The following is a 10,153-nucleotide window of genomic DNA, read 5'->3' as shown; positions in this document are numbered from 1 at the left end:
ACTCTTGTTAAGTTACTTGGATAAATGACCAGCGGAGGCTGTATAATGCCAAGTCAGCTGCGTAGGGATTTTGACGTTGGACACAGATCTTTGAGACTTAGAGAGTCCTAGAGGCTGAGCAGAACTGGGGCAGAGTGTGCTAAGAAGGTCAGTGAAGGGCAGAGCCACAGGGTGAATTGTCAAGCGATGGATGATCAATAGCATGGATACTAAGTACGTCTCCTTTACCCAGCATCGTAAACATGAGGTGGTGTGCGCCTCTTCTCAGAAATCTCCGGAAAACGTAAGATTGGCCATTTAACACATCCATTCTTTTTTTTAAAACGTTATTTTTTAATTGAAGTATTTTTGATTTACAATGTTGTGTTAGTTTCAGGTGTACAGCAAAGAGATTCATGTATGTATATACACACACACACACACACACACACACACATATATCTATATATTCTTTTTCAGATTCATTTCCCTTATAGATTATTACAAAATACTGAGTATATAGTTCCCTGTGCTATACAGTAGGTCCTTGTTGTTTTTCTATTTTATATATAGTAGTGTGTATGTGTTAATCCCAAACTCCTAATTTATCCCCCACCTCCCTTTCCCCTTAGGTAACCATAAATTTGTTTTCTATATCTGTAGGTCTACTTCTGTTTTGTAAATAAGTTCATTTCTATCATTTTTTTTTTTTAGATTCCACATATAAGCGATATCGTATATTTGTCTTTGTCTGGCTTACTTCACTTAGTGTGATAATCTCTAGGTTCATCTAACCCATCTATTCTTATCCATTAATTTATTTTGTTAAAAAATCCATTATAGATGGAAAACTTTCTAAAATGTATTATATATTATCTTGATTTATTTAATCTAGTATCTTGAATAGACTTCAACTTTTCCTTGATCACTCAGGGGCCTGGGAGGTGATGTAATAAAATTGTCAGGGATATTATAGTTTCTTCGCGGATTTTACCCTGCACTAATTGTTCCTAGGTTGCAATGAATTTTTGTGTCACCTTTCTAGTTTTTATATCTACACCTTCACGGCAAGGTACTCAGCTGTATTCTGTCTGTGGTTAGTGTGTTTGCCTCTGTGAGCCCAATCTTCCTTTTTCTAATCTGCTATAGAATGGGAAACAGATGAGCAAGCTAAAGGAAAAAACAAACAAAAAAAAGGAGTCATAAGTTCCATGGGAAGTTCTAGAAGTTCTAATGGAAATACATGGTCTTTGTGACAACTCTTATGGTTGCTCGGGGTTGTTTTTTGGCTGAAACATAAGTAATATTTGAGTATGTAGGAATTACCATACATTTTAGAAGTTAGAGCCATTTACAGCAATACAGCCTGACTTGTTTATGTTGTATATGATCAATGTGTACTGAATTATACTCAATATTTTGTAATAACCTATAATGGAATATAATCTGAAAACAATATAACTGAGTCACTTTTCCGTACACCTGAAACTAACACAATATTGTAAATCAACTATACTTCAATTAAAAAGAAAAAAGATTCTCTAGTCTTCCAGTGGGTACTCTCATATAGGTGAGGCATTTCCAAGGACAGTTTGCATTAGTCAAAATGAAATTGTGGACAAAGGAGAAACAGATAGGAATAGGACTTCCACGTAGCATTTTCCAAAATAGATTTGACAGAATGCTGATTCTGAGAGAAACTGTGAAATAAAAGGTGCCGTGGCTAAATGAGTTCAGGAAATGTGGCCAACTCTATTCCCTGTTGCTGGAGATTCACCATAAATACTAGCATGTTAAGGGGCCTGAGAAGCCTTTCAGTAAAAAAATATGAAGAATTTTTTGTACCTGGTGATCTGATGTTGGAACACCATCTTACTCCCTGCTTGAGAAAACAAGAGGAGAAGGCTGAAGGCTGCAATCCACAGAGAACTTGTCTCATTCTTAGTACCATTTGGCCCAGAAGAAAGCAACAGAAAGTGATCAGGCATAAACACAGCTGCTTTTATCCAAGGGACAGTCTTTGGTATGTAACAGATGCTCAGTAGATTTTGTTCCTGTGTATAAATGAATAAGGACGATTCATGGGGAATCTGTGTTGAAAGAGGGCTGAAGTGATAAGGCAGAAAAGAATGGAATCAGACTCAGTCTCACTTAATAGTAATAGTTTATATTTATTAAGAACTCACTACGTGCCAGGCTTTATCCATATTGGCTCACTTAAGCATCATAATAGTGTTGTGGGGTAGGTGCTAACATCATTCCCATTTTATGGCTGAAGAAATTTGGGCCACTGAGAGTTTAAATAAACTGCCTAAGGCCACACAACTAGTAAGTGGCAGAAATGGGATTCAAATCCTCTCTGGCTCTAGAGCCAATGCCTATAACCTTTCACTTTTGCAAGCCCATCACTTTTGAGTGCTGGCAATGGGGAAAGGAGATATGAAATAGGGACATTGCTCCAAAGGAGGAGATAATGGACATGGGAAGAGAGTACATAGACACGAAAAGATAAATTACTTTTCGAAGGTTAAGTGCCAAGATGAGTGAGATGCACAGTGGACTAGATGTATGGACAAGGTATTTAAAACCCGTAAGGTATGTTGTTTATGTAAAATATTCTCAGAATTGTTATTAATGATAATGATACTGCTTTGGAGGAGAGAAGAGATCTGAAGGGGATGGTGACTGTGGAGATAATAATAATAATAAAAAATAATAATAATAATGCTTTTTGTAGTTCTTTCCAGTTTACATAGCACTTTTGTATATTTTATTATGTTTATTTTTCTCTGCAAGCCTTAGGGGGTTATACTGTTTATATTCTTATTATTCCCATTGTCCATATGGGGAACTGAGGCCTAAGGGAGTTAAGTGATTGACCAAAAGGCCCCACAGCTAGTAGGCAATGGAGCCAGAATTGGAATCCCAGGTTGCTGATTCCAAAGCCTCGCCTTTTCCTCTATCCTCTACTCTCTCTTAAAGGAGGCAGATTTTAAGAGTACAGGAAGGAGGTTCCAGGCTTAGGGAACGTAGGGATTGTGGTTAGAAACAAGACTTCCCAGGGTGTGTTTCAGGAAGGTGGAATGGGCAAGCCTGGATGGAAGGGTTGGGGGTAACACGGAGGTGAGGCTGGAGAAGTGGGCTGGGCTTGTCTGTGATGGGCTCCCAATGCCCATGGAAGGAGTCAGGACATTATTCTGAGATCATTGGGGAACCTTTCAAGGCTTTAAGCAGAAAAGTGAACGTGTGTGTGTGTGTGTGTAGACACACACATATATCTGAAGATTAGTATAGAACTGATGGTGGGATATAATGGAGAGCGAGAACCTGAGGTCCTAGAACCACTTAGCAACTATTTAGAAAATCTTGGTGTACAACTTGCCAAGATGATTATACAGGCTCTGATATGATTTATGGGAGTAGGTGGGCAGTTAGAATTAACCCCTGGATGACCCTATAAATTCAGATCTGTGTTAAAATTCTCCATAGCACCAGAGGGCTGGCTTTCCCAGTGATTGTCCCCTGGTATCTCCGGGTCCATCCCGTAGGTTCAAGAAGAGTATTGTGTGGGCTTGAAGTTGTCTGCCTCACTGTCCCGTTTAGGCCTGGCAAAAAGAGAACCCCAGGAGGTGAAAGGAATATGTTTCTCTCATTTAAGACCTCTCTGAGCTCTACACTTATTATTATTATTTTTAACATTTATTTATTTATTTAGGCTGCTCCAGGTCTTAGTTGCGGCATGTGAGATCTTCGTTGTGGCATGCACGTGGGATCTAGTTCCCCGACCAGGGATCGAACCCGGGCCCCCTGCATTGGGAGCGCGGAGTGTTACCCACTGGACCACTGGGAAGTCCTCTAGACTTATTTTTCGAGGCCCTATCCCACATTAATATATTACAATCCTCTCAACATAATATTAAACATGCAAGTAATATCTATTTGCATTGAATATAAAAATAATCATGGTGTAAAAAGAAGAGGGCCTTGATTAAGCAGTACAGAAATGAGATGTAAAAGGAAAGAGAAAACCCAAGGGATACCCTGAAGGCAGGATCCACAAGACTTTGATGATGCCGAGTTTGAGGAGGAAAAAGGAATCAGAGGATCCTACCTTTCATCCAGCCCTCACTGCAGCCTAGAAATCTAGGGGCATGATACCTGCCCAGGAGAAATAGTGAAGGGGGGGAAATAGGAATTTCGATTTTGGACAGATTGAGATTGAGATGATGGTGATATCCAGCTAAGTAGGTAGAGATAAGGATTCAAAGTTTACATACAGGAGACATTAAGACTGAAGATGTAGGTCTGTGAGTATGAGGGTGTCACCTGTATGCAGTTGACAGTTGAACTTATTAAGGAAGCTGGGTTCTCAGAGAAAGGCTGCATGTTGAGGAGGTGAGAGGCGGAAATGAAGACAAAAAGAGTGGGAAAAAAAAAGGTTATTCTTCAGGTAAACAAATACCTGAGTGAGATCTTGCTGGAGTCAAAAGAGCCACGTGGATCCATATTTTACTTCTGTCATTTACTGCCATAAATGACAAGTCCCATCACCTCTCTTCGCAGCTGTGATGTTTTCTCCTTCCGCTGCAAAATCAGAAACATAATTCTGTTTCTACCCAAGTCATGAGGATAGTGTGGGGATCAAATGAGATACTGTCAAGATGTGGCTGTCTCCGCAGGCAGTCTCTTTCCAGCCAGTGCCAAACAGTATGCTTCAATCTGTATCAACCTTGACACAGACCTTGGCAAATAATCCTCTAGCACAAAAAACATAGGTGAGCAATGCAGGCTTTACTGAAGATTTTGTAGAGCAGACTAGAAGAGGATTATATTACATCCCCTACAGTATTCAATTTCCATCAGCAATGACTTCCACGAAGTCCATTTTCCGTCACACTGAGGCAGGTGGTTGATTTCCTTTCTTCCCCTGACGTGTCTGCCCGACCCCTACGGGTACTCAGTTGTTCCTGTGTTACATGGGGCCGTTTAGCTCTGCCATTGACCTGCATACCTACTCATCTGGTTACTCAACAAAATAAAAGTCCTCAAGTAAAGAACACCACTTTTATCCTTAGCAAGTTTGGTGATCACCTATTTTTACTCACATACTCCCTTTGGAAGCTTCATCTTTATCCCACCACTAAGCCCTGTAGTCCCCAGCTCACACCCCACACCATCATTCCATCTCTCCCAACCCTGAGAGGAGTTCTGCCAATGAGGGTTTTCTCCAGTCTTGTTACAAAATCATTTTGTCAACTCTAAAGTGATGGGAACTTCATTATTAGTGTCAGAAGAAGTCAAGGGAGGTGGTATCTTCGAGAGGGTGGTATTTTCAAGAGAGAGGATATAGTAAAAAGCTCTACAGAGAAGATGGAGAAAAGGAGGACCATGAAAAGGGCATTGGGTCAGTCAGAGAGGTGATGCTGACATTAATGTCAGCAGGATGGTGGGGGTGGAAGCTTTGAAGGCAAGGATTAAGGAGTGAGCAGGTGTTAAGGAGGAGGAAAAAGTTTTCCTGATTTCCCTGGGAGCAAATCTCTCCACCAATCACTATATAAGGCACATTCAGAGGAAATGCAGATTTGGATGGAGAAAGCAGCAGCAGGGCCAAATAGAGAGGCCCAGGAAACAAGTGTAATCAAGTTCATTCCGCAGAGGGCTACTTGAGAAGAAAGGGCAGTTAATTGTGCTGCTAGGAGGATCATCCCTTACCCGTTACAACTATCTAAGAGCTATGTAACAGATGAAATTTCCAAAAGCAGCAAGAAGTTCCCCAGCCAGAAACAGAAATTTCTGGGCAAAAGTCACAGGACAGGTATATTAGTGAATGATACAAATTTATATTTAATCGCCTAATTAAAAATATTGAGTGAGAATATTAGATCCAGAACTAGAGGGGAACCTTGAACATTACCTAATCTAACCCTGATGTTACAGAATCAGAAACTGAGGTTCTGGACAGGTTACCTAATTAATGCTAATTAATTAGACAGACCCCCTTCCCATTCTACTCTCAGATCCAAGAGCGCTAGTTCAGAACTCTTTCAAGTGCAATACATAAACTTCCATACTGCTGGCATTTCTACACTACAATTTTGCAAAGCAAGAAGTTGATGGGGGATTGTCCAGAGAAATATTTAAACTGATTTTCCTTCAATCAATGAGGACATAGATTTATCAGTTTTACAGGTTGGAAAACTGAGGCTTGGCAAGATTAAGTGACTAGTCATACAGCTAGTAAGTGGCAGAATGGGAGCTAGAACAAGTCTGGTTTGAATCCAAGTCCAGTTTGTGTTTTCACTACAAGACAGCTGTTTCTGGCTTTGCAAGATCCTGTTAAGACACTAACGCTCTCAGAATTATACATGCTTCTCAGAATTACACGCAAACGAGGCATCCTTCTCTGAAAATATCATGGAGAGAGTGTGTGCATGGCCTGGGAACATTGTGTTCAGAGAAGAACTTCTACCAGTTAGGTCTGTCCAGTAAACTGGAGACTTTCTTATCTGGCCTCATAATCTTGACTGATGCCTGTGAGACTTAGGGTCCATGTCATTTGCCCTTTTTTGTCTAGTAGTTGTATTTTTTTTGTTGGTTTCTTCAGTGCTTAAAGCCTCATTAGAACTAAGAAACGCGTGATCAATTACTTTTAATTTCAACTGTTGGGGTATGAAACAACATAGCCTAAAAAAAAAAAAAAAAAAGATTTTATGCCCTTGGCTAGGCATAGCCCAAATGCATATTTACATTTTTAAGAGCTGCATGATAATGTAGTGACTAAGAGTGGACTTTGAGAGTCAGAATACTGAGGTTCAAATCCTAACTTCACTATTTAAACTATTTGAATTTGCGCAACTTATTCTACTTTTCTGAGCCTCAGTTTCTTCATCTGTAAAATGGGGATAATAACAATACCTAACTCATGGGGTTCTTGTGACAACTGAGTTAATAAATGCATGATAGGCTACTTTTTGAAAGTGACATGGAGTGGGTGAGGCCATGTCAACAGCAGAGCCTGAGACTTAGAAGCCAGGAACTTTCTCTAGAGAATGTACCAAACATTGCCTGTGCCAGAGGGCTCTGGAAGCCAGGACAGCATCTTCTATGTTGTTCTTTCATCTCTTTTTTGTTGCTGTTTGGTAAGGCCCATCAGCTGACCACAGCCTCACTACTGTCCATCCAGCCCTCCCATTCTACCCACTACATATAGCCAATTTCCTCTCCAGATGGCCCAGAACACTCCTAAGTCACCGCCACCCCCCACCCCCCACCCCCTCATTCCACACACTCACAACAATAAAACAAGACGAGGAAGATGGAGCCTAGATACCTCAAAGCAGGGTGACCAACCTTCCTAATTTGCTTGGAATTGAAGAGATTCCTGAGACTTCAGTTTTAAAATCAGGACAATCCTGGGCAAACCCAGATAAATTTATCACCCTACCCAAAAGGTGGTTGGGGGTATGATGGCAAAATCCTCAAACTTGACCAAGATGGGGCTAGATGGAACCAGCTTGAGATCTCTCACAAAACCAGGATGGTGATGAAATTCACATATGGAATTGCTAATTTTGAAGCTGTAATGCACAGAGCCGGTAACAGGGAGCATGCACGTGTTCAATTGTTTATTCATCAAACATTCATTGAGGGCTTACTACATGCTGGGAAGATTTTAAGCACTAGGGAACAGAACAGGCAAAGTCTCTGCCCTCATGGAAACTCTATTCTAGTGTGTGTGTATGTGGGGACAGACAACAAACAAACAGATATCAAATGTCAATTAGTGATAAATTCTCTGAAGGAAAGGAAAATTAGGATAAGGAAACAGTGGCTGTGTGGGTTTGAAATGGATCAATCAGGATAAGTTTCTCTAAAGAGATGATATTTGAGCACTTAGAGGAAGAGCAAGCCAGGAGAATATCAACGGGGCACAGTATTCCAGGCAGAGGAAACAAATGCAAAGGCTCTGGGAGGGGAACTTGCCTGCACAGGAACAGAATAAAGGCCAGTAGGGCAGGGATGAACGGAGCCAGGGATACAGTAGCAAGGAATGACGTGGCAGAAGCGGCTAGGGGCCAGATGCTTAGAGCCTTGCAAACTAAGGTAAGGATTTAGGGTTTTAAATGCCAGCTGTTATTATAAAGGTAACGCTATTCTTCCATATACTCTGCTGAGCGTTGGCTCTGTTATCTGCTGTTTTTCAACTCAGCTTTGCTTTACTCTGTCAAACAAAACGTTTAGCTGCTCTTCATTTAGCAAATGGCTTATAAAGACACCATTCCAGGCATTGGGGATTAGAAGTTGGTTCTCTCAAACAGCTTACCATCTAGTTCGGGGAGGGTGGGTGGATCACAGTATTGAAAACACGTGAAAAAATCAGCAGCCGTGGACTTCCAAGGAAACAGCCGGTAACTACCGAGAAGAAAGGCGGTTTCAATTTCCCAGAGAGGTGAGGAGTTGCTTCCGGTGCGCCCCGGGGCATCATGGGAGGGGTGCGCCCTGGGGCATCATGGGAGGGCTGCACCCTGGGGCATCATGGGAGGAGTGCGCCCTGGGGCATCATGGGAGGAGTGTGCCCTGGGGCTTCATGGGAGGAGTGCGCCACCGGGGAAGGAAAGGCTGGAAGTGACTCCGCCAGGGTTGGGACCAGCCTGGAGACGCTGAGGGGCCCTGACCGGTGAGTGTACGTTTGGAGTTTGTGAGAGAAGCAGGCCTTTCTCGTCAGCTCCGCGATTCCAGAGCTTAACTGTGCGTGTGGTGGGAGGGTGTGAAGCCGGAAGTGGCGAGGGAATTCGAACCCCCGGCTCTTGACGTGACTGGGCCGCAAGGAAATTTCTGAAAAGTCTCAAGTCGCCAAATTCCATTTGAAGTTTTTCAGTACGTTTGTAGGCGTTTTATTACATTGCATATACATGTACTTATGTAATATATAGGGCTAAATCCATTTTTGGGTACTAAAAACTGTGGATATCAATAGAATTATTTTTCAGAATATACCGGAAAAAAATATGATTCTGTTGCTCCAAAGATACCACCTTTCCCAAACATCCTCTTAACAACATTTTTCATACTTTGAGGGCTCCCCCTGTGTTGTACCTCAGTTTCCCCGAGAGAGAGCCATAAGCCGTTGTTTCTGTGAGGAGCTGAGAAAATAGCCCGCCCCCTTGGGAAGGTCAGGCTACTATAATATAAGAAAAGCCCTGTTTTGGGTGTGTTCCCCAAGGGGAATGTTTTTCTCCTTCATCAGCGAAGAGGCTTTCTTTTTCTCTCGTGGGCTCCGGAAGCAGCATCTTGGTGGTGCTTGGAGCCAGGAGGGAGGAATCAGGCTGGTAAATTCCATCCTTAAGGAAGTAAGGTTCTTTGCATCTGCCCACAGCTGATTCTTCAGCTTCCCACTTAGGAAAATGGGACCGACTAAGTCCGCAGTGAAGGTGCCTGGGGCCACTGGTGTCAATGTAACATGTGCCCAAACCTCTGTCACAGGCAGGAGGCAGAATTTAAGTTTGCTCACCGACAGCTGCTGTGTTAGCCCTGGAATGGTAATGCTTACGGAAAACTTGGCTGAAAGGCAACAGCTTTTAGTAGTTGTGCTAATGGTCTCGTCCATCAAATGACCCTCTCCTCTGCACCTTTCTCTTGTCAGTTATACCCATGTCTTTGATGAGAATTGGATATGAAGTCCTCTTAAGAAGCACGTTCCTTTTATTTATTGTATTTAAAAAATACGAGCCTTTAAAAAAATTCCCAAAGTGAGGTACACATTGTAGAAAGATTGAAAAACATAATCAAACATACTGAAGGAAAAATTTAAATCACTCCTAAGATTTTAGCATAGAAGTAATCTCTACCGGAATTTGGATTAAGTCCTTTTACACTTTTTTTTATGTTTGTAAACACATACACAGTTTTGTTTTGTTTTTTTAAACACGTGCTTTAAACAAATACACAATTAGGGTATCAGCCTGTAAGCATGGTTTTGTATTCTGCCTTTGCAACTTAACAGATTATGGGAAATTTTACCATGATATTAACTCTTCTTCTACATCATGATTTTTAATAGTTACATATCGTTCCATCCTATGACTGTACTCAGTTTTCTATTTTGGGGCACTTGGGGTGCGCTAATTTTTTTTTCTTTTAAATATTCCTGTAAACATATGTGTGCATATGTTTA

At 41.6% G+C, this 10,153-nt stretch overlaps 1 long non-coding RNA gene across 1 annotated transcript; it reads right to left on the bottom strand.

Moving 5' to 3' along the window:
• Positions 1-1,829: 1,829 nt before the first annotated feature.
• On the bottom strand, positions 1,830-8,464 carry LOC309662676. The gene is made up of 3 exons (XR_014264884.1): positions 8,303-8,464; positions 4,442-4,563; positions 1,830-3,584 (listed from the first exon to the last, which is right to left on the bottom strand). It is a non-coding gene; the product is annotated as an uncharacterized lncRNA (long non-coding RNA).
• Positions 8,465-10,153: the final 1,689 nt, after the last annotated feature.

This window comes from Balaenoptera physalus, assembly GCF_965194825.1.
Source record: "Balaenoptera physalus genome assembly, chromosome: 6".
In the NCBI taxonomy this organism is placed as follows: domain Eukaryota; kingdom Metazoa; phylum Chordata; class Mammalia; order Artiodactyla; family Balaenopteridae; genus Balaenoptera; species Balaenoptera physalus.
The sequence above is the reverse complement of the archived record's forward strand: the minus strand, read 5'-3'. Positions and strand labels throughout refer to the sequence as shown.